Genomic DNA, 22302 nt, shown 5'->3' with positions numbered 1-22302 from the left:
TAATTTCTTTTGGCCATTGTCATCTTGCTTATAACACCAATGACAATATACAGATAATGCTAATATATGTGTTTTGAGCTGGATGTTCTTATTTCTTTTGGAAGTTTCCTTTTCATAATTATGACAATATTTAGGCTTCTGTATTCCTCTTTTATTCCTCTTTCACATCCTGCTTGTAAGGCTTCTCTCTCCTTTTCTGTGTGCTTTAACTTTAGTAAGCTACCATTATTATACTTATTTACAAACTATCAACAATTTCCTTAAAAGAGACTATAAGCGGATCCCTGGGTGGTGCAGCGGTTTGGCGCCTGCTTTGGCCCAGGGTGCGATTCTGGAGACCCCGGATTGAATCCCACGTCAGGCTCCCCGTGCATGGAGCCTGCTTCTCCCTCTGCCTGTGTCTCTGCCTCTCTCTCTCTCTGTGTGACTATCATAAATCAATAAAAAAAATTTAAAAAACGAGACTATAAGTTTGTGATTGTATATCATATATGATTGTGCTGTGATGTATTATATTTCTATTGTATTAACCTCATATATTTTTATCTTTATGATTTAATTTTTACAGTTTTCTCTTTTATTTATTTTTTAAATATTTCATTTATTTATTCATGTGAGACACAGAGAGAGGCAGAGACATGGGCAGAGGGAGAAGCAGGCTCCCCATGGGGAGCCCGACCTGGGACTCCATCCCAGGACCTGGGATTCACAACCTGAGCCAAAGACAGATTCTTAACCACTGAGTCACCCAGGAGCCCCTACAGTTTTCTCTTTAATACATCAGGAATTTGGTCACTTGTGTTTCAAATGCAAGCTACACACCTGTAATTTATTTTTTCCAAAGCAAACCTTATTTAATAAATAATTACATAATACATCTTTTTCTCGATTGACTTCAAATGCCATTTCTATCATATATCCAATTCTTATTTTTACTTATATTATGTCCGCAATATTTATTTTATTCCACTGAGCAGATGATTATTTCTTTAACTGACATTGTATAACTTTAATAATTTTAGTTTACTCTCTATTTATTATTTGTTAATTAAAAGCTCTCCTCTTCATACTTTTTTTGCCAAAGGGGACCTTGCTAGTTTCATATATCTCTTTCGACAGATGTATTTTATTTATTTATTTTTTTAAGATTTTATTTATTTATTCATGAGAGACACAGAGAGAGAGGCAGAGACATTGGCAGAGAGAGAATCAGGCTCCATGCAGGGAGCCCTACGTGGGACTCCATCCCAGGACTCCAGGATCACCCCCTGGGCCGAAGGCAGTTGCCTAACTGCTGAGCCACCCAAGGATCCCCACAGATGTACTTTAGAATAATTCTGACTTATTGAAAAAATTAAACTCTCTTGAAATTTTATTGAACTATATGAAATATATGTATATCATCTTTACAAAAGTTACTATTTTCATTCAGAAATGTGGCTTACTTCTGCACGTGTTCAAAGCTTTAAAGACAAATCAACTCTCTTAATAAAGTGTTTTGGTTTCCTTCAGGTGTCACGTGACATAGATGGATATAAATATATCATTTTTTGTTTTTGTTTCTATTTTCAGGTGGAACACTGGATTTGCAGGTGATATGTCCTAATGAGGGCTGAGGCAATCTCCCCCAGATTTAGCCTTTGTCTACAAGGTGACCTTTGTGTCTCTCCTGAAGACATCTTGGCTCAGCTAGTGAGGCCCCTATAATTGATGAATATGGCAGAGTGAGCCCTAAGGCTTAGGTCATAAAGGATAACACAGCTTAGGTTCTATTCTTCAGGGTCCTGAGTCAACCTGTGATCTGTCCAGCTGCTCTGAGGCCACCATGGTAAGGCCACATAGAACAGATCTGAGCCTAAGAGAGATAGGAAGTGACAATAAGTTTCTTTCTTGATATTGTTATCTTCTATCTTTTGTTGTTTTACTTTTCAATCTACCTTATTAGCTAGAATATTTGGAACAGTATTAAATTATATGAGTGATAGTGGCTTTCCTTCTTCCTCTGTTCTGCCTAAATGGTAAGGCCAAAAATTATTTTAGTGGAAAGCATACTTCTTGGCATTACCATTTAAGAGGTACAAAGAAAAGAAGGCCACTATACCGTACTTAGGACACGTGAGCAGTTAATTACACATTTCACATCAAAACTGCTGAGTATCATATCTGTTTTGTACCCGAAGAGAGAGGCCATTCGGTTTACCTTGAACTATGCCTGGTTTTCCAAGTTCTTTCTAAGGTACTATCAGGAAGGTTTCCTGATTGTTAAAATCTCTTGGCCTGATGTCAGAGCCCAGTACTAGTCTAATGAGAAGTGTGTTTAACAGAACCAATAACAAAAATAAAAAGTTTTGGTTATGTGAATAATTTTACCACTACATTGCTTATTTTGTTATTTTTCTAGAAATTATATTTAAATAAAACATCCTAAATTATCTTTAATTTGTTTATTTAAAGAACAGAATTATTCTGTTCAGAATTATTCTTATTCCTTAGTTTAACTCTTCAAAATGAAGACAGAAAAAAAAATGAAGACAGAATGATAAAAAATAAAACAGCTTTTGGGACGCTAACCTTGACTACTTAAGCCCATAAAGTGGAAGCAAATGCCATTGGGTCATTAAACATAGCCATTGGCAACTAAATTAACTTCTCCTTGATGAGAAGTTTGACTTGCGATTTCCTCAAAAGGAAAAAACTAATTAGTGCAATCTTAACAGAATATGTTCTGATTTAAATGAATTTGATAATGTCAATATCCATCTAATTATATCTCATTATTCATTTATGACTCGTTGTGTATCAAAAATTGATTTATGATGATTTGCAAACAGAAATGCAGATAAACAAAATAAACACCAATAAATGAAAATTGGAATAGGAAGACTGAAAGCTAAAATCATCATATAAAACAAAAATAATGAATCTATAGAGCAGTCACAAAGGAGTATATAATTTGGGTTCTGAAAATTTATAAATGTGATATTTTACTTTGAGCAAAATTGTACTAAAGAATAATCTCAAATAACATCGATATTGTTTTAGCCAAAATATGGATATTACTTTTACTCTGAGATTTGAGATCAAGCCAAAATTCAAAGAGGATTGGACCAGATGATGGTTTGTACTGGGAACTTGAGAAACATTGCCTAGGGTGAGTAGATTCCTTTTTTCCTTTAGTCTAACCATTGAAAAATAATGAAGCTAATTCATGCTAATAGAGAGGTTTTCAGAAAGTTAAAAAAAAATAATATGTGTCCAGAAAAGGACATTATCAATTATGCACTGATCAAGGATAAAATGGTTTAAATTGTGTGTTATTCCTGCCAGTTACATGGTCCCTCGAGTCACAGCATTCTCTCAATTGGATTGACAGTTTCACTGAAATTTAGGTAATGTAAATCATATAAAAAGGTTGAATTAATAACTGCTGAGCATGTGGTTCTTATCCCTGCACTAAAAGTGCTGATTTAATTTAAATCCATTCCTCATACACATATTATCTTTAAAATTTAAGTAATTTAATTTTTTTTATTTTTTTTAGCTTCATTAAGGTAAAACTGAAAGATAAAATCATATATATTTGAGATGTATATGTGAGGACTTGCTATACAAATACATTGTGAGATAATCACCACAATCAAGTTAACAACCCATTACCTCAGTTACTTTTTTTTTTTTTCCTCCTGGTGTGAATGTTTAAAATTTACTTTTGGCAAATTTCAAGTTTGCAATTCAGTATTTGATGAACTGTTGACCCTTTGAACAGCATGGGGATGTGGGGTGCCAAACCCCAGTGCAGTTGAAAACCTATGTTTACCTTTTGAATCCCCCAAAACTTAACCACTAACTGCCTACTGTTAACTGGAAGCCTTATCACTAACACAGTTAACACATATTCTCTGTTATATGCATTATATACTATATTCTTACGATAAAGTAAACTAGAGAAAAGAAAATTATTGATCATTAAGGAAATCATAAGGAAGAGAAAATACATTTACAGTACTGTATATATATAAAAAGAAAAAGAAATCTGTAAGACCTGCAGTGTTCAAACCCATGTTCAAGGTCACTATGCTGTCTCTAATCTTATACCTGAGAGTTTGAATCCTTTGACCAATGTTCCCCATTTCCCTCACCACGAAGCTGCAAGCAACCACCATTCTACTCTTGTTTTTTGTTGTTGTTGTTGTTGTTTTGTTCATTTTTTTTTTAATTCCACATATAACTGATGGCATACAGTACGTGTTTCTCTCTCAGGCTTACTTCACTCAGTATAATGCCCCCTAGGTTCACCCATGTTGTTGCAAATGGCAGGATTTTCTTCATTTTTATGGTTGAAAGATGTTCCAATATATATATACAATTATATTACATCATATTACATATACAAAGACATACATATATACATACATATATATGAGATTTCCATACCTTGGCTATTGTGAATAATATTGCAATGAACATAAAAATGTAGATATCTCCTAGACATGGTGATTTAATTTTCTTTTTTTTTTTTTGTTTTGTTTTGTTTAAAGATTTTATTTATTTATTCATGAAAGACACACAGAGAGAGGCAGAGACACAGACAGAGGGAGAAGCAGGCTCCATGCAGAAGCCCCACGTGGGACTAGATCCCAGAACTCTGGGATCATGCCCTGAGCCAAAGGCAGACGCTCAACCACTGAGCCACCCAGGCATCCTATGATTTAATTTTCTTTGGGTATATACCGAGAACTGGGATCACTGGATCACATGATACTTCCATTTTTAGTTTCTTGAAGAATCTCCATACTGTTTTTCACAGCGGCTGCACTAATTTACGATCCTACCAATAGTGCATAGGAGTCTCTTTTCTTCACATCCTCACTAACACTTGTTATCTTTTGTTTTCTTTACAAGAGCCATCCTGCCAGCCACAAGGTGATATCTTACTGTAGTTTTATTTCCATTTTCCTGATGAAGAGTAAGTACTTTTTCATATACCTATTGGCCATTTACACATCTTCTTTGGGGAAAAAAATCTATTTAGGTCCTTGCTTATTTTTTAATTGGATATTTGTTTTTGGTTTTTGTTTTTTTTGTTTTTTTTTTTGGCTTATGAACCACTTTTATATTTTGGATATTAAACCTTTATCAGGTATGTGTTTTGCAAATATTCTCTCCCATTGCATATGCCTTTTCTTTTTGAAGATGGTTTCTTTTGTTGTGCTGAAGTGTGTTCTTTTTTCTTTTGTCCTCTTTGCTTCTGGTGTCACAGCAAAAATATCGTTGCCAAGTACTGTATCTAGGAGTTTTCCACCTGTTTTCTTCTAGGAGTTCTATGGTTCCAGGTCACTTAGGTCTTTACTCCTTTATGAATGTATTTTGGAGAATGGTACAAGTTATCAGTTCAGCTTCATTTTTCATGTGGAACACAGTTTTCATAACACCATTTTTTGAAGATATTATTCTTTCCCCCTTGTGTGGGTGCCCTTTAGCTGGTGCCCTCCTCAAAAATTCATTGAATGTATGGATAGGTTTATTTCTGGATTCTCCATTCTACTATATTTTTTATATGTCTGTTTTCACAGCTGTACCATGTTATTTGATTAGTTTGTTACATAGTTCAGAATCAAAAACTGTGATGCTCCCAGATTTGTTCTTCTTGCTCAAGATTACTTGGGCTACTGAGGTCCTTTGTGGACCAAAATGAATTTAAAATTGTTTTTTCTACTTCTGTAAAAATGCCAATGGGATTTTGATAGAGATTGCACAGAATCTGCAGATTATTTTGAGTAATATGACTATTTAAGCAATATCAATTCTTCTGATCAATGAAGATGGGATATATTTCCACTTATTTGTGTTTTTCAATTTATCACATCAATGTCTTAGAGTTTTCAGCATACAGATCTTTCACTTTCTTGGGCAAATTCATTCCTGGTTATGTTTTGTATGGTATTATAAGTGGGATTGTTTTCATAACTTCTTTTTTTGGGTAGTTCATTGTTAATGTATACAAATGAAACTAATTTTTGTATATTGATTTTGTATCCTACAATTTTACTGAACTCATTTATTCTAATAGTTTTTTGGTAGAGCCTTTAGGATTCTCTGTGTAAGACCATGTCATCTGCAAACACATTTTTCATGTCTTCTCTTCCTATTTGGATGCCTTTGATTCATTATTCTTGGCTAACTTCTCTGTCTATGACTTTTACTCTGATATTAAGTGCAAGTGGTCGAGTGGGCATCCTTGTATTGACAGCTAATGTCAGCCTGTAATATAGCATGTCGCATGTATTGATTTTTATATATTGCACTATACTTGATCACAGTGATAAATCCCACTTGATCATGATTTATAATTTTCCTACTCTGCTGTGGAATTTGGAATGCTAGTATTTTGTTGAAGATACTTACATCTCTGTTCATCAGGTATGTTGGCTTGTAATTTTATTTTCCTATAGTCTCCACAATCTTGTTGACACCACTCTCTAGATTTCCTATCCCAGCTTTTATGGAGAGTGTAACTAGAGACACAGGAGCAGTAATTGAGTCCTCAATTAGAAATTTCACTTAGCCAAATGATGCAAAGTAACTTAAAGAGTTAGTTGGAAAAAAAAAAAAGTTAGTTGATAAAATTTTTTGCTATTTTCTTTCTCATCAAATATTTGTATAGCAACAACCCCTGGATCAACTGTCTAATTACTTATGTTACTATATTAATAATTAATTCTATTCATAAGTTAAATATATCTATTTTTCTAATTTATTTATTTTTAAATGTTTATATTGAATATCATCTTTTGAGAAATATCACATTTAAATTTCAAGTTTTTGTTCTGACAAATCTCTTCTGAAAATAATTCCAAGGATTAAAAATAATTCACTATTATATATTTTATATATAATTGGTAATCATTACCATCTTGTGTGTGAAAATTCCCAAATAATTAGGATACCTCCTATAACTGCCCTTATTAAGTGTCTAAATTAACTAATTAAATATCTTATTAATTAATCCCTGCTTATTCAGAAACTGGGGATATCATTTAAATTTAGAATTCAAGTTTATCTCTATAATTTATCTGGAGGGATTTTGCAAGCAAATAATTTTTCATTAGACTTATTTTTCACAACAACAAAATGTTGAATATTATGATTAAATGCATTTTTCCACATAACTTATCCATATATATGTCTTTCTTCCTTCCATTTTTGTAATGTTCCAATCTAAAAATAATTAAAAACATCTGAGCCACAGAAGTGACACTAGGGGCAAGGTTATGAGTACTGGGCAGATATTAACTAATACCCCAAATTGTGAGGTGTCAGTTTGCTGGGAGAGAATGCTATAACATCAGACAACAGAACCAAAGTTTAGATGATGGTTGGTAGAGAAAAGGATGCCAAGAAACAGCTAAATTAGCTTTGGGTGTGCCTACATAGCAAAGGGACAGAAAAAGCAGGATATTCCTGAGCCTTCCAGAACTCAAACTTAAGTCCAGACAACTCCGCTTGCATTAGCACTCTCCAGGGTGATTATCATCCACTTTGTGAGAGAAACAGCCCACAATTCCCACTATGCTTATTATTCAAGCATCAGATGGAATTTTATTTGCTGATGAGGTTCAACTTGGCTCCCAAATGAAACTTTTCTTGCTAATAGAGTTGGTGTTGCTATCCTTCTATAGTATGTGGCCTAGCATCTCAGTCTTCCCTGCTGTTTGTTTTATGGAAGCTGAATGGTACTACGTGTGTTGGAATTGAAAATGCCCTTTTATTCTCTCACAGATGGGGTAAAAAGCTTTTAATACCACTAGTTTGTACTGGTATTAAAAGTTACATTACTACTCAGGCATTAAAAACAATCTCAGATATGATTTTTAAGACTGTTCTTTATTTCTTGATAATTGAACTAACCTAGGAGTCTCATTCAAGTTCTTGATAATTGAAAATTGGATCGTGAGAATTTACAGAGAGAGTATTCCTTGGGAATTGTGAACTCCCACACAACACAAAAACATGTCCAAACACTGTGTGGAGAGAATTAACTCATTTTTGCCAGGTTTCCATCTGTACCAGGCCTGTCACTAAAGTCAACCCTAGGCCTTGTTCTCTTTGCTCAGGAAAATATAATACTGCTAAACCAGAAGATACACTGTGTCCACAGCCAAACTGTCTTCAAGAAGTTTTCAATCATCCTCCTTCTGAAATTGCTATCTCCCCTGTGTCCTCTGTTCCCTTTTTGTCTTTTCCCCTTGGTACTTCCCCATAGCTCCTTTTTGTTTCCTCTCTGTTTCCCTTTAAACTTCAGCCAACTTTGTCAGTTAGATTTGAGATCAAGGTTTTTTGTTTTGTTTTTCTGTTTTTTTGTTTTGTTTGTTTTGTTTTTTTAAGAGAGAGAGAGAGAGAGCATGAGACTGGGGTGGAGGGAGGGTAGAAAGACAAGGAGAGAGAGAATCCTAAGCAGACTGCATGCTCATCACCACCGAATCTCACCACCCTAAGATCATGACTTCAGCCAAAATCAAGAGTCCAAAGTTTAATCCCCTGAACCTCCCAGGCACCCATTGAGATCAATTTATACTGGAGTCTCTCCCCTACTGCAGTGCTCAAAAAACAAAACAAAACAAAACAAAAATGTTTTGCCACCTTTACTGAGCATCTGATGCTGTTTCTCTGTGATTTTTTTTTCATTAAAATTCTTTCAAATCGCTAATTAGTCAATTCAGGATTCTCCATTCTTTATTCTTGCCCACCTCCTTTTTCTGGTTGCTTCTTATTTCAAGAGAGAACTGCTTAACATCCAGGATGGAGATGCTCGTCTGGTCTTTACTTTTCTTTTTTAGTTGTCCTCTATTGGGTTATGAACAAGGTATAGGAATAAATGTCTCTGCTGCCTGCAGTAGCCTGGTGCCTGTGGCTCCATCCTACCTCCTCCTCCCCCTTCCATCCATGTAAGCCTGCACTTTCCCATTCTCAGGAAACGGATAATATAAACTACTCTTTTCATGCCACACTGGGATTTACTGGACCCTAGGAAGATGCCTTCAGAGCCACAAGCATTCTCATCTCCCCTCACTCATTGCCTTTTACTGCCCACACACAATGTCAACTTCTACTCCAGGATCAATCATTGTGCAAACCTTATGAAGGTGAAGAGTTTTTTTTCTGTCTGCAGTTCCTCTTGTGACAGGAATTGACACCAATTCCCTTCCTGGCTACCAGTGTCCCACCCTGGTCACATCATCTCTGATTGTCTTCTTTCAACTTTATATTGAACCATATTTACATTTGGTTAGCAAATAGATCTTGCTTTTCCAAATATGCTTGATTTTTTAAATTTTTTTAATTGTTAAGATCTTACTATTGAAGTTATGGTTTTGGAATTGATACAAATCTATATATATATATATATTTTTTTCTCTCGGGATCTTAGTTGAAAGTCACGGTTTCAAGAGCATTGTCTTCATCAAAAACTGAAACTACCTACTGTCTCAAAAAATGAATGATGATTATTTTTATTTTTTCTCTTTGGAATCCTTATTCTACAGGAAGAACACTGAAAAATTTCTGTCTGTTAACTGAATGGTGAAATTGAAAAAAAAAAAAGTCACAAGACTTGAGCAGTAGAATTAACATATCTATTAGGCAACATGGCCTCATTCTTCATTTCCTTGTTGAGGAACCTAATCCAGAGGGTTAGGTGACAATTCACCTAAGTTGCATCTTGAAGTGTCTCATGAGGGGATGGTATTCTCCTTTCTTACCTAGAGCAATTATTTATGTGTCTGAAGGAAATTGTGCCATTCAAGGTATCCTTATTATTCAAGATTTTTATTTCCAAAATCAGACTTGAATGTTAATTCCAAATTTATCTTTTTAAATTTTTTTCCAGAGATTTGCCTACATCTTCATATTTTGAAAGACCCCTGGTTCCTGTCTTCAAATTCCATAATTACAAAATGAGCTTGTTAAATAACATTCTCTTCCTAGTGAGCTACTTCCAGAGACTAGAGCATGATAAATAAATAACAGTAAATTTGCAGTAGAAGAAGCTGGAAGATATCACTTATCAAGAGGCCAAGGTTAGCATCACTAGTGAAAAGACACATTGCTGTTGTGTCTGGTATGATGTAATGAGAAGAGCACTTAACTCTGTGGTGTTCTTCCCCCAAATCCATAGCCTCAGTCTAATGATGGTGAATGTCAGACAAATCAAAATGGAGAACATTCAACAAACTATCCGATCAGTATTCTTCAAAAGTATCAGAATAATAAAAGCAAAAGAAAAACAAGAAACTAACAGACCAGAGAGGACTAAGGAAAAATGATGAATATGCCATGTTTTATGCTGAGTACATTCTCCTACATAAAAGAGACACTATTGAAAAGGACATTAGTGGAACCACTGAAATGCAAATAAAAGCTCTAGTATTGCAATAATATTGTACCAATCTTAATTTCTTAGTTTTAATCAACATACATTGGTTGTATAAGATGTTAACATCAGGAAAAACCACTGAAGCGTTTACAGGAACTATACTATTTTTGCAACTCTTACATAAATCCAAAGTTATTTCAAAATAAAAACTTTTTTTTAAATGTCCACTTAAACTTGACATTTCTAGAGCTGAATTTCCATCCTTACACTTGACATATGTCACAGATACAGAACACAGCCCTGAACAAAATTCTGATTTCCTCCAGAATTAGAAACTATACAGATGAACCAGTTTCTAACACTCATTCATCTCACAGTTTTTCAAACTGCTTTTTCTTGGTTTTAATTCTATGGCTTTTCTGTCTTTGTAGTCGGGTCTGTTTATTTGTTTTAACCATTAAATGCTAGTTATCTATAGTAGTCTGTCTTAAAGCATCTGTTTTTCTCAGTCTATATACAATGCATGGGTGACTTGTGTTCACCCAGGAGATGCAGCCACACATCTCTATGATAAATCTCAGTTTTCTATATACAACCCAGGGGTATCTGTTGAGTACATCTGATTGACTACTGTGTTTTTACATGAAAACGCTTTAGGTACCTTTAATTTAAAACATCCAAGAAACTTAGAATCTTTACTTGGAACTGCTACTGAGCCTGTGATTCATGTTGCACTCACTGGCAGCTCAACAGAAAAATTACAAGAGGATTGCACTGGGCTTTCTCCACATAATCTCAGTATGACTCAACAAATTTTAATGATTCTGACCTTGCCACTTAACATGATTTACCCGGCCTTTCATTCCCACCATTTCTTCTCTAATAGTATTTAGGGATTCCAGACTGCTACCAAGCTTCCTTCAACAATACAGCCCACTTATCTCTTTAAAATATGCATCTGATAAACCATGCCATGATTCTGATAAGCCCCTCTGCTGCTTAGAATGTTTTGATGGCTCTCCATATTTTCTGGCTCTGTACACTGACCTCTTGCGATGGGCTCTGATGTTAGAATAGTATGATAAGTTATTATTCTTCTGATACTAGAAAAGAGAACAACATTTATTGGATTCAGTAATTTTCTAAACATTAGGAGTAGGTACAGGTAAGATAGATCTTATCAGAGGGCTTCTATTAAAGAAGATGTAAGATAAAGACATCTTTATCTGTGTCATTGTGAAAATGAAGAAACGATGAGAGTTTGAGTAAAAAAATGTTTGAAACTATTGGCTGAGAAAATGAATATTAAATGCAGAAAAATTATAAGTAAATATTTAAGTATACCTAATTCAGGTCTGATTTCAAGAATTTGCAGTAACCAAAGCCTGAATGGCTATTCCAGTTTCTCCATCGCTACCTAACTAATGGAAATTCTTAGGTTCTAAGGTATATGTTACAAAATTATGAAAAGTGGCAAGCATATCAGATCATGCAGTCTCAATTGGTGGAGGAAGGGAATGAGAAAATCATGAATACAACAGAGTGGGTGTCTTGGTGAATTCCTGGAGCACACTGACATAGGATTACAGTGTGAAAGTCAAAGGTAGAAGAACTAATTAGAATTGGAGGGTTGGAGTGCCTAGGAATTTAAGATCAAAGAGGTGAAACAGTCTTGGAATAGCAAGATGCAGAGAGTGGTTAAGGGAATGAGTTTCTCAAGTGCAGTGTAAGGAATTATGAAAATTGGGGACGTTGGATATTTAAGCCAAGAAATTTATTTAAGAATAGAAGTGGAAACAACAACAACAAACTGTGGATATCACCAAGAGAAAACCAATTTAGGAACAAGGGGAATCAGTGGTTAATCCAAGGTGATATCCCTGTGTGAGCTTGTCTAATGCATTACCGCTGGGTCAAGGACTACCTACAGATGTCACAGACACCCACCCGGTGGATGTGGAGGATATGAGAAGGCAGATTTATTTCAAGTAAGGTAAGGTAGTTAAGATCATATTTCAGTTGGGGTGAGGAGACATGTCCACTGTGAGCTAGAGGAACAATGGGAGAAGTTTGTTTACAGTGGAACGGCTGTTCCAGAGAGCATGGTACAAATTGAGAGTTCTGTCTACAGGTGGGAAGTGAGAAAGAGGATTCACATTCAGATCCATATGAAGATAACATAAGTTGTCTCTGGAGAGCATGTAATTCTTGGAATACTGCCGAAAGATTACAGACAAAAAGTCATGAACTTAAATTCTGCTAATATATATTTTTAATATTTTGTCTAGGCTCTATGAATTATCCTTCTTCCTTTCCAAATGCTCATCCTTAAAGTCATGCAAATGCTTTTCTTGGCCTGTAGTAATGGCCTACACAGCTCAAGTATCTCAAGGGGTCCCTGAGCAGGAACGAGGTACAGTTTAGAGCCCAGGAAAGAGATGGTATTTGTGTGTGTTGAGGTAGGGGGAGTGAAGGTGTGTCTAAATCCAGAGATCTGTTTCTCTGGCACCTTCTCTCTCACTCTGTCCCCAAATCTTCCTTTCTAAAAGCATTATCTTTATGTTCCAAGAACAATGCCTGACTATTTGCAATTGCTGTGCATGATTTGGTTAAATGTCCACATACTGATTTTTCCAATCCAGCTGCCTCCAAATTCCTTTGAAATTTTGCTCTTTGATTTATCCTCACCAGCAGGCTTTAAGAGAGTTAATTCTTTCTTCTGTGCTTTTTTTTTTAATACTATGTACAAGAATTTGCATCCTTTATGACACTTTCTTGAGCTTGTGTATTTACAAGACTCTGCAATGTAAGCTGTCAGGACAGTGTTAGAGAAGGTGTGGATTTCATGAGAGAGACATGTCTTAGGAACAACACACCAGTGTGAGTATACATGCATTTTTAATCAGTATTTTTGCCATTTTTTTTTCAAAAGAAGTATAGAAGAGTGCACAAAATTATTACCTATTTGAAAAAGAAACATCTCCTGAAAACCTATAAAAAGAATTTTATTTTTTCTCTTTTTCACATGTTGTAGATCATTACCCATTTAATGATAATTGTTCCTCCATTATAACATGAAGCCATCTGTTCAATTTCTATAGAGATCACTAAAAATATCACAATGATAATAAAAGTCAAACACATTTTGGTAATTCAGAGCTACTGCAAATTTCAATTTATATGTGTGTATTTGTGTGTGTAATGTGTGCGTTATTGTTGTATAAGACTATTAAGGGTAAATACATTCTCTTCTTACTGTGCCACGTGACTTTGGCTTCCTTGTTACGAAAAACGAACCCACTTATAAAGGAAAAAAACCCAGAACAAGCATTTGACCAGTTGCTCAAAGATCTAAAACTGCTATTAAAATGGTGTGAACATAAGCATTTGGTGGTAAAAATCATTACAGCCTGAATTGTGAAAAGAATCTTGAAATAGATCAAAATGGAACAGATACATGAGTGGGACATGCATTGATTTCTGCAAGTGACAAAGCAATTCACCACATATGTGAAATAGTTTTTATGCTGTTATGCAATAATTAGGAATGAATTCCAAAAAACAACCCATGCATTCCAAATTTGCAAGAGACGTCAGGATTATACTGTTAGTGGAGGTCCTCAAGAAGACATGACCACCAGCTGATATATGAGCTGAATAGGAGGCTTCTAAGCCCCTCCCCTGTCCTTGGAATGTGCAACCCTCTTCCCTTCCTTATTCCCACAGGCTGCCCCAAGGTCACAGCCTTGAAATAAAAAGATGGTATTGAGGCCATCTGGATTAAGTATGTGACTAAACCCAGGCAAGGTCATCATAGAAACTTTTTTTTAGGATTTGGCAGACCGGGGTGGAGATCTCCTTGTCTTGTGGCTGCCCAAGATAAGCCACATATGTAAATTCCCTTGCTTTCTACATCCACCACCTGCTTATCTGGAATAGCCTGCCTCCTTCTTCAGCATTTCCCTGATCTCCATTGGGAACCAGTTTCAGATCCCACCTAAAAAACTCTCAAGAAGGTTGTAAACCAACAAATGTAAATATTGTGATAAAAGTATACTGGCTCAGGGTGAACGCTAAATATTGCTCTAAGTGAGGTCACTACAAAGAAAGGAACACACTGTGTATATTCAGGACTATAATAAGGAAGTTTTTAGGGAATCACTTATAAAACTTCTTTAAAAATTATTCTAATCTAAAAAGACCTTCTGTAATCTAATTTTAAATAGATTTCACTTACTTGTGGAGTTAGAAATAATTTGTCAAAGCAAATAATATGAAATGTTAAGTTCTATACATAAAAAAAATGAAATGCACTTTTGCTAGCTGCTTTTTGTATATAAACAGGTAACTCCTCCACTTCTGAGCCCAAAGAAATAAGTAAAGAGAAGAAGAAGAAAAAGAACAGATTAGGCAGCTATGGTTTTGTGATCCAATGGAGCTGAATAGTTCCTCTGTTGGAAACTTCCTTCCTGTTTGGATCTCTGGAGCTAAAAGTAAGAATTCACCCCATCTCCTATATTTATGATTAGACATACCAAATTTATGCAGTGGAAACATGGTCAGCATATTAGAATTTTACATGAAATGTCAATTTCACTGAATGAGAAAATGTAATTTTCTAAATGTTAATTATATTTACTTAAAAACCTACTTATTAATTCTAAGTAATAGTGGTTAGTTAAATGGTGGATAATTCAATTTTTAAAATTAGTAATCAAACCTCTTACAAATTAAATTTAAATATTGAAATCTAATTTCCATGGAGATAGATTATGGTGGGACTATATTATAAAACCTACACTTTGGCAAAAATAACATTGAGTAAATTCCTTTATTCAACAAATGTGGTAAAATAATGATTTTTAAAACATCCAATGAGGTCTGTTAAGCATCATGGTTCTTGATGCTAGATGATCATAAACTTGGAAGACATAAAATATTTTGAATAAAGATTGTATCTAAGAGTTGCCTCACAGGGAGAATTCACATTATAACATCTTAAGTGACATTGCTTGGTACTCCAGTCTCATGAAGCATACTCAAGGGCTCTCTCTAAGTTGACAGACCAGAGTGAAGTGCCTCCCCCAGATCTGTGTTTCTGAAAGATATACACTAAGATATACATTTTTGATACAAAAATTGTTTAAAAACAAAACTATAGAAAGTAGTGTAGAGAGAAAATATATGTAAAGGAAACATCAGTCACCCATATTTCTTGGCTCTTGGCAAAGATATTTACTTGCCATTCTCCATCCAGCAGGACAATGCAAGGTGCATCACAGAAGACTGTTGGCATCCCACTTCAGCAACATGGTTCTTGGCCCCAGGTGAGGTAGGGAAATCCTAGGATCCAAGAAAGAGAGTGGGTCTCCATTACTGTTCTGAGGTGGGCACTACATGCCGTGATAATATGCATATCCTGATCTACTTTGGAGTTCTCTCTTCAGAGCTACAGAAAGGAAGGCATCCCTGTGGAGGTGGCTAGGCCAAATCAAGGTGGCATATCAGATAAAGGCATTGCCTATATGCAAAAGAAACTGGCTGGGAGGAAAGTTGGTTGGCCAAACCACTGAAGCATACAGTTTCCTGAGCAGTAGGAACTGGAATCACTGGGAACCCCCAGAGACTCTAAAAGGGTAGAGGAGGAGATGCAGGCTAATTGGGATTACAGTATTTAGACTGGAGACACTTGGTGAAGATACCAGAGAGAACTGGAACAATAGCTCTTCACTAGTTTGAAGCTATTTACTGATATATATTTTTTTCTGTTATTGGATAGGGCCCACCCAACATTATGGAGGGTAATCCTTTTCTAAAAGTCAAATAAATGATTACAAATGTTAATCACATGTACAGAATATCTTCATAGCATAACCTAAATTAGCAATTTTTTTAAGATTTTTTTTTTTGAAAGAGAGAGCATGTGCAAGGTGGGGCAGAGAGAGAATTTTAAGCAGGCTTACACCTGGCACTGAGTCTGAGCCCTACACAGGGCTCAACCTCACAACTCAGATCATGACCTGAGATCATACCTATAGTACTATATAGGTATAGTTGGAGTATAGTATAGTCCAACTCAATTTTGGCTATAGTTGTACTATAGCCTAGAAAGTAAAAAAAAAAAAAAAAAAAAAAAAAAAATCACAGAGGGGTTCCTAAAATTTCTGCAAGTTTGATAATTCACTGGAATGACTCACAGAACTTGCCAACAGTATTAGATGTCTTCGTTATGCTCTGTAACTTAGACTAACTATCCTGTAGGAGATACAGTTTATGAAAGATCCATGTTATTAATAAGTATTTGTTTGGAAATAAAAACACTAGTTCTCAAAGTAATTTTGATTTGTACTTCCAATTCAATAGAATTGTTATGTGTCTCCTGGCATATTTCTCTCTTTGAAAGTATGATCTCTAGACTAGTGGCAAATAAGTAACAGAAAGCAACCAAAATAAAACAAAGCAGAAAAAAAAATGATAGTGGGTCACTAGGGGTAGGAGTGAGTGGTGCCAGTCTCATTTCCATCCTTTGATTCTTGGACCCGTGAATCCCGGAGATAAAAACACCATCTATTTGACACTGATTCAGACCATAAACAGCTTCTCAAGAGCCTTGACACAGCCTCATAAAGTATTGCTATCTAGCTGGCATTGCAAATAAATCTTCAAAAGGCTAGTCCACCCCTCTATCAAGGCAACTGGTCCACGATGATGAAAGCACGGTAAGACAATGAGTTCCATAAGCATGAGATCTTTTCTACCCTTCATTTGCTGTGAAGTGAGTTATTTGATTAGAAATAATGTTGCATAAAAAATCATGACCATGGGTAAGTCCGCAGATGGTAGTTTTGGCAAAAACACTTCATCTATACCCATAGAAAGTATATATTTCAGCCAGAAAAAAAAAAAAAAAGTGCTAGCCCTTTCACGATGGAAGTTGAGCATGCTCAAATTTATGACTTGGTGAATCATACAACATCCAGTCCACGACGGGCAGGTTGGGTTGGTGGCCTAGGGTTAAACATTTAATCTTGATTAAGGCCCAATTATGGACCAAGAGCTTTTGCTCAAAAGGAATTAGTTTTCTGAGAGGAAGGCAGGCATTTGTTTCAAACTCCTCCAGTCCTGCACTATGATTCACACCCAAAACCTCCACACAGAATCCCTAACTTCCATTGCCATTTCAGGTACCATTGGATCATCTGGATCATACTACTCAGTTGGAAGAGCTGCAGCTGCAGAGCCTTCCCTTGCTCTGGACACTACTTAAAACTAGCAAGTTTTGGGTCATTCACTAAATAAGAGTAGCACAAAGCCCTGGAAATTGTTTGTTTGTTTGTTTGTTTATTTATTTATTTATTTTAGTTGTGGGAAAGGCCAAGTGCAACAAGTTATCCTCCACCTCAGAAGGGATACCTTACCATGTCCTTCACTGCTGGACCCCCTAGAAATTTCACTGAGATGGATGCCCCCTCAATTTTTTTTCATCAGATTTATCTTCCATCATCTGATCTTCAAATGTCTTACTAAGAAGTTTAGAATAATTGCTACTTCTTGCTCAGTAGGTCCAACCAACTTGTCATCAATATAAGGGACCAGTGTATGTCATATGGAAGGAAAGAATTATCAGATCCCTGGAGCAAATGATGACATATGTTTAAATTAGAATTTGAAGCCCTGATCTTATCCCTGTCTTTCCCCAATTGATCTAGCACAGTTACAAGCAACAAGTCAATTTCATTATACTCATGATTTTGACAAAAATATTCTAAGGTGTGATATATATATATATATATATATATATATATATATATATATATACCTAGAAGCTTACCTCTGAATATATATTGATTAGGACTAGCTAATGGTGATATTTTGTTTATCTCTGTTGCTATATCATGCCATAGACTTTTAGTGGTGTCTTTATTACTGGAAACAGGATATGAAGAGATATATTATAAAGAATTGGCTCATGTGACTGTGTGTGCTGTCCAAACTAAAATCAGTAGGGCAGGTTGGTAGGGTGGAAACTCTGGCACACTTCGAATCGCCATTCTTGAGGCAGAATTTCTTCTCTCTCCAGGAAACTTATTTATGAGGCCCACTGATGTTATCGAAGGTAATGTGCTTATTTAAAGTGAATTTATCACGTAGAGAAACCACACTACAAAATACCTTCATGGCGAAACTTAAATCAATGAATGATTAAATAACTGGATATTATAGCCTAGCCATACTGACACATACAATTAAAATTAACCATCACAAGTGGGTTCCTAAATCTTTCTCAGGTTTCATAATTCACTAGAAAGAGTCCCCGAACTGATTTAAAGCTGGTCTGCTAATACGTACAGTTCATTATGGGAAAAACACAGATTCAAGTCATTCAAGGAAAGAAGCACATTGGAGTCTGGAAAAGTATTACATGTGGAGCTTCCTCTCTCTATGGAGTTGGGGTGCATTGATTTCCTGGTGTCATGTGGGGAACTACACACAGAGTGTGTTTGCTCACACCATAGCTCACCTGAATCTCAGTGTTCAGTTTTTTTTTTTTTTCTTTTTTTGGCGGAGTGTTCAGTTTTTACTGGGGTCCATCGCCCACATGGTTGATCTCAGTCTCCAGGTTATCTGATAAAATGTCACCCAAATTCCCTACCTTAAATCACATTTATGGTCATTTTTGGTATTGCTTTCCTGCACCCTAAATCACATTATTACACTCTGGCCAGCCCAAGGCCATGACAGAAAGATTTTCTTCAATGATGGGAACACGGGGTAAGGTGGCAAAGGCCACACACTTTTTGTGAGAGGTTAAGTTTTTACTGCACGTTAGGCATAAGATTTTTCTGGTGTTATGTTGGTTGTTGCTTTAGGTCAACAAAAGTATATATCTTCGATTCACACAGTCTGTACTTAAGTGATAATCTACCACTTGACACATAACAATGTAACAATATTTAGGGTTTTATATTATTGTTATCATACCAGTTACTTGGTAAATACTGTACACGTTTACCCACATAGTTATCACTGTTAGTGTTCTTCATTGTGTAGATCAGTTTTCTGCCTGCTGTGATTTCACTTCTGTCTGGGAGACTTCTTTTCATAGATTTTGTCATGTGTTTCCTTGTTTATTTAGTCCAATTCTGCTCAGTACAAATTATTTTAAGTTTTGTATGTCAGAATTTTTTTTTTTATTTTTTAATGAGGTATAGTTTTACCTGGTACAAGGTTCTAGGTTGACTATTTTATTATATTATGTATTTATTTGTTTGTTTCTTATTTTTTTCTTTTAATAGTGTAATGTCTTTTGTAATGATTCTGAAGAGAAATATGCCATTATGTTTATCTTTGTATCATCATTAATCTGTATGTAGCATGTCATTTTCTTTTTTTATTTCTGGCAACTTTTAACATTTGCTATCATCATTTTTGAGCAATTTTCCTGTTATGCTTTGGTATAGTTTGGTATAAGTTTCTTCATGTTTCTCGTGTTTAGAGTTTTTTGAGATTTTGGTTATGACTATTCACAATTTTCACCAAATTTGGAAATCTCTAGCTATTATTTTTAAAATATATTTCTGCCTGCCCATCTCCTTATGGGAGCCTAATTATACATATGTCTGCATGAAGTTCCATAGCTTAACAATTAAATTAGTTTTCTCCCTGCATTTTATTTTTGATAGTTTCTATTGCTATAATTTCAAATTCAGTAATGTTTACTTTTGCAATGCCTAGTCTGCTTTAATTTCATTGAGTACATTTTTTTTTTTACCTCAGACATTATATTTTTCTCTCTCTACGTCCACACTGGATCTTTTTAATCTTTCATGACCTTGAAATACATTCAGAACAAATGGGATATGAACTACTCCATTGCCTATACCTGCTAATTCTAGTATCTTTGCCAGTTATTAAATAATTTAGATTGATTTTATTTTTCTTCATTAAGGAGTTGTATTTTACTGCTTCTCCTCATGTCTGGTAATCTTTAATTGGATGTCAGATATTATGAATTATAACTTATTGGGTGCTATATATTCTTTAGTCCTATGTATATTCTTGAGCTTTCTTTGACACAGGTTAGGTACTTGGGGACAAGTGGACCCTCTATATATTTGTTTTTAAGATTTATTTGATAGGTTGGCAGGCAAAGTAGTCTGTCAAATACACTGAATTTTGAGTCGTTTTCTAGGTTGATTCTATTGCTGGTTCTCTGTGAATTCTCAGTATTGTTCCTTCAAATACTTTTGGATGAATCTTTCTTTGATCTTGCATAATTTCTTCACATTGTTATTTGCTGAATACTTACAGACAGTTCTTCCCCCACCTCTCAGATTCTATCTCTGAGTAGCCCACTCCTGTGCAGTGTGTATTCAAGGACACTTACTTATACAGTCTTTGACCACAGAGTGAGAAAAGTCTATGAAACCCAAGAAGCAATGCACTTTCTGCTTAATGGAATAACTTACTTGTAAAGAAAATTCATTGCTTCATATCCCATATTATTTCCTGCACCAAATTTTCTCCCATTCTTTGACTATTCCTCAATTGAGAGACTGACTCTACCAGGGGTTGTCTACTGCAAAACTATTCGCTTTATTTTACATATCATTTCACATTTCATGTTTAGGGTATGAGCAGTAGGAGATGCATCAAGGAAACTGGAAATACTGTCTTTATACTTTCATCTTACAGGGACAATTACTCCATTTGGTTGAGTATCACCTGTTCTTGACTATCCATATTTTCAGTTACAAGAATGCTAACACAATGTAGCATCTCCTTCTTTATCTGGTTTCTTGCAGACAACAAGGTATGTTCTCCAGAACTATTTGAGCTATATTTCTACCTACAGAATATACACATTATCCCCAATCCTATATAGACATTTTTTTTTCCTGACACTTCTGTCTTAAGTGAAACAAATGTTTCTTTCAATTGTACTTCTATATATGGAGGCATGGAGGCACTATGTCATTTATTTAGCACAAGAAAATAAATCAATCATTATTATTATTCAATAATTATTATTTAATAACTGGGTTATACCTAAAAGTTATTATTTTGGAAGTTTCATTATACCACATCAGTTTAGAACAGCCTGATAAGATGACTATTCAATAAATATGTAGCATATTTTTATTTTATCCATATTACTAAAGTGGTGCAATAAATATATTCATATACCAACTTTTTATTGCCTTGTAGATCATTTTATGTAAAAAAATAATTACAGAAGCAAGACTAACGGTCTAGAGTATATAAACATTTTTAATGATCCATATAAATATAGTCAAATTGCTTTTCTCAAAGTCTGTAGTAAATTAAGCTCCCATAAGCATTACATACATACAGCATTAACAAAAAAAGAATAAATTAACTAGTTTTATTGATTAAAATGTATTTCTATCTTAATATTATTTGATTTCCATAGAGTAAAAGAAAACATGATGTTATATGTATTTGAATTCTTTTCTTTTGTAAACTTTCCATTTATGTTTCATTTAATTTCTTATTTCATTGAATTATAATCAAAGGATATTGCTTATAATTTAACTTCATGTGGCTTAGTTATCTAATATATGATTGATTTTGTGAGTTTCATGTGCACTTTTAAAAAAAGAAAGATTTTTATTTTTCATAGGACAATATGGACAACACACATTGGGGGACAGAATCCATAGGAAATTCTAGAGAGGTTAAAGAGATTTGGAGTGGTATATACAAGTTAGTTTGAAAATCTCCATGTTTACTTAATATTTAAACAGAAACTTGAAGATGTGTGAGAGGAAGCCATGAGATATTTGTGAGGAGAGGCATAAGGAAGAGAATGTGAAGGTTCTTGAATTAGGATTGTTCTATTTTGAGAAATGACAGAGAGTCTATTGCTGCCATTGGAATAAATAAAGAGGGAACATGGTAAGAAATGA

At 34.9% G+C, this 22302-nt stretch overlaps 1 long non-coding RNA gene across 3 annotated transcripts; it reads left to right on the top strand.

Annotated features, from left to right (window-relative positions):
* Positions 1-1732: 1732 nt before the first annotated feature.
* On the top strand, positions 1733-17689 carry LOC140613547 (uncharacterized). Of its 3 annotated transcripts, none has more exons than XR_012014537.1 (7): positions 1733-1828; positions 3043-3151; positions 4903-4966; positions 9887-10076; positions 14717-14865; positions 15630-15699; positions 17557-17689. It is a non-coding gene; the product is annotated as an uncharacterized lncRNA (long non-coding RNA). The 3 variants fall into 3 exon arrangements; XR_012014538.1 differs by having other exon boundaries at positions 15630-15704; positions 17557-17681; XR_012014536.1 differs by lacking the exons at positions 14717-14865; positions 15630-15699; positions 17557-17689 and having other exon boundaries at positions 9887-10664.
* Positions 17690-22302: the final 4613 nt, after the last annotated feature.

This window comes from Canis lupus, chromosome 21 (assembly GCF_048164855.1).
Source record: "Canis lupus baileyi chromosome 21, mCanLup2.hap1, whole genome shotgun sequence".
NCBI classification, from domain to species: Eukaryota; Metazoa; Chordata; class Mammalia; order Carnivora; family Canidae; genus Canis; species Canis lupus.
This window is presented reverse-complemented; position numbering and strand designations above follow the sequence as displayed.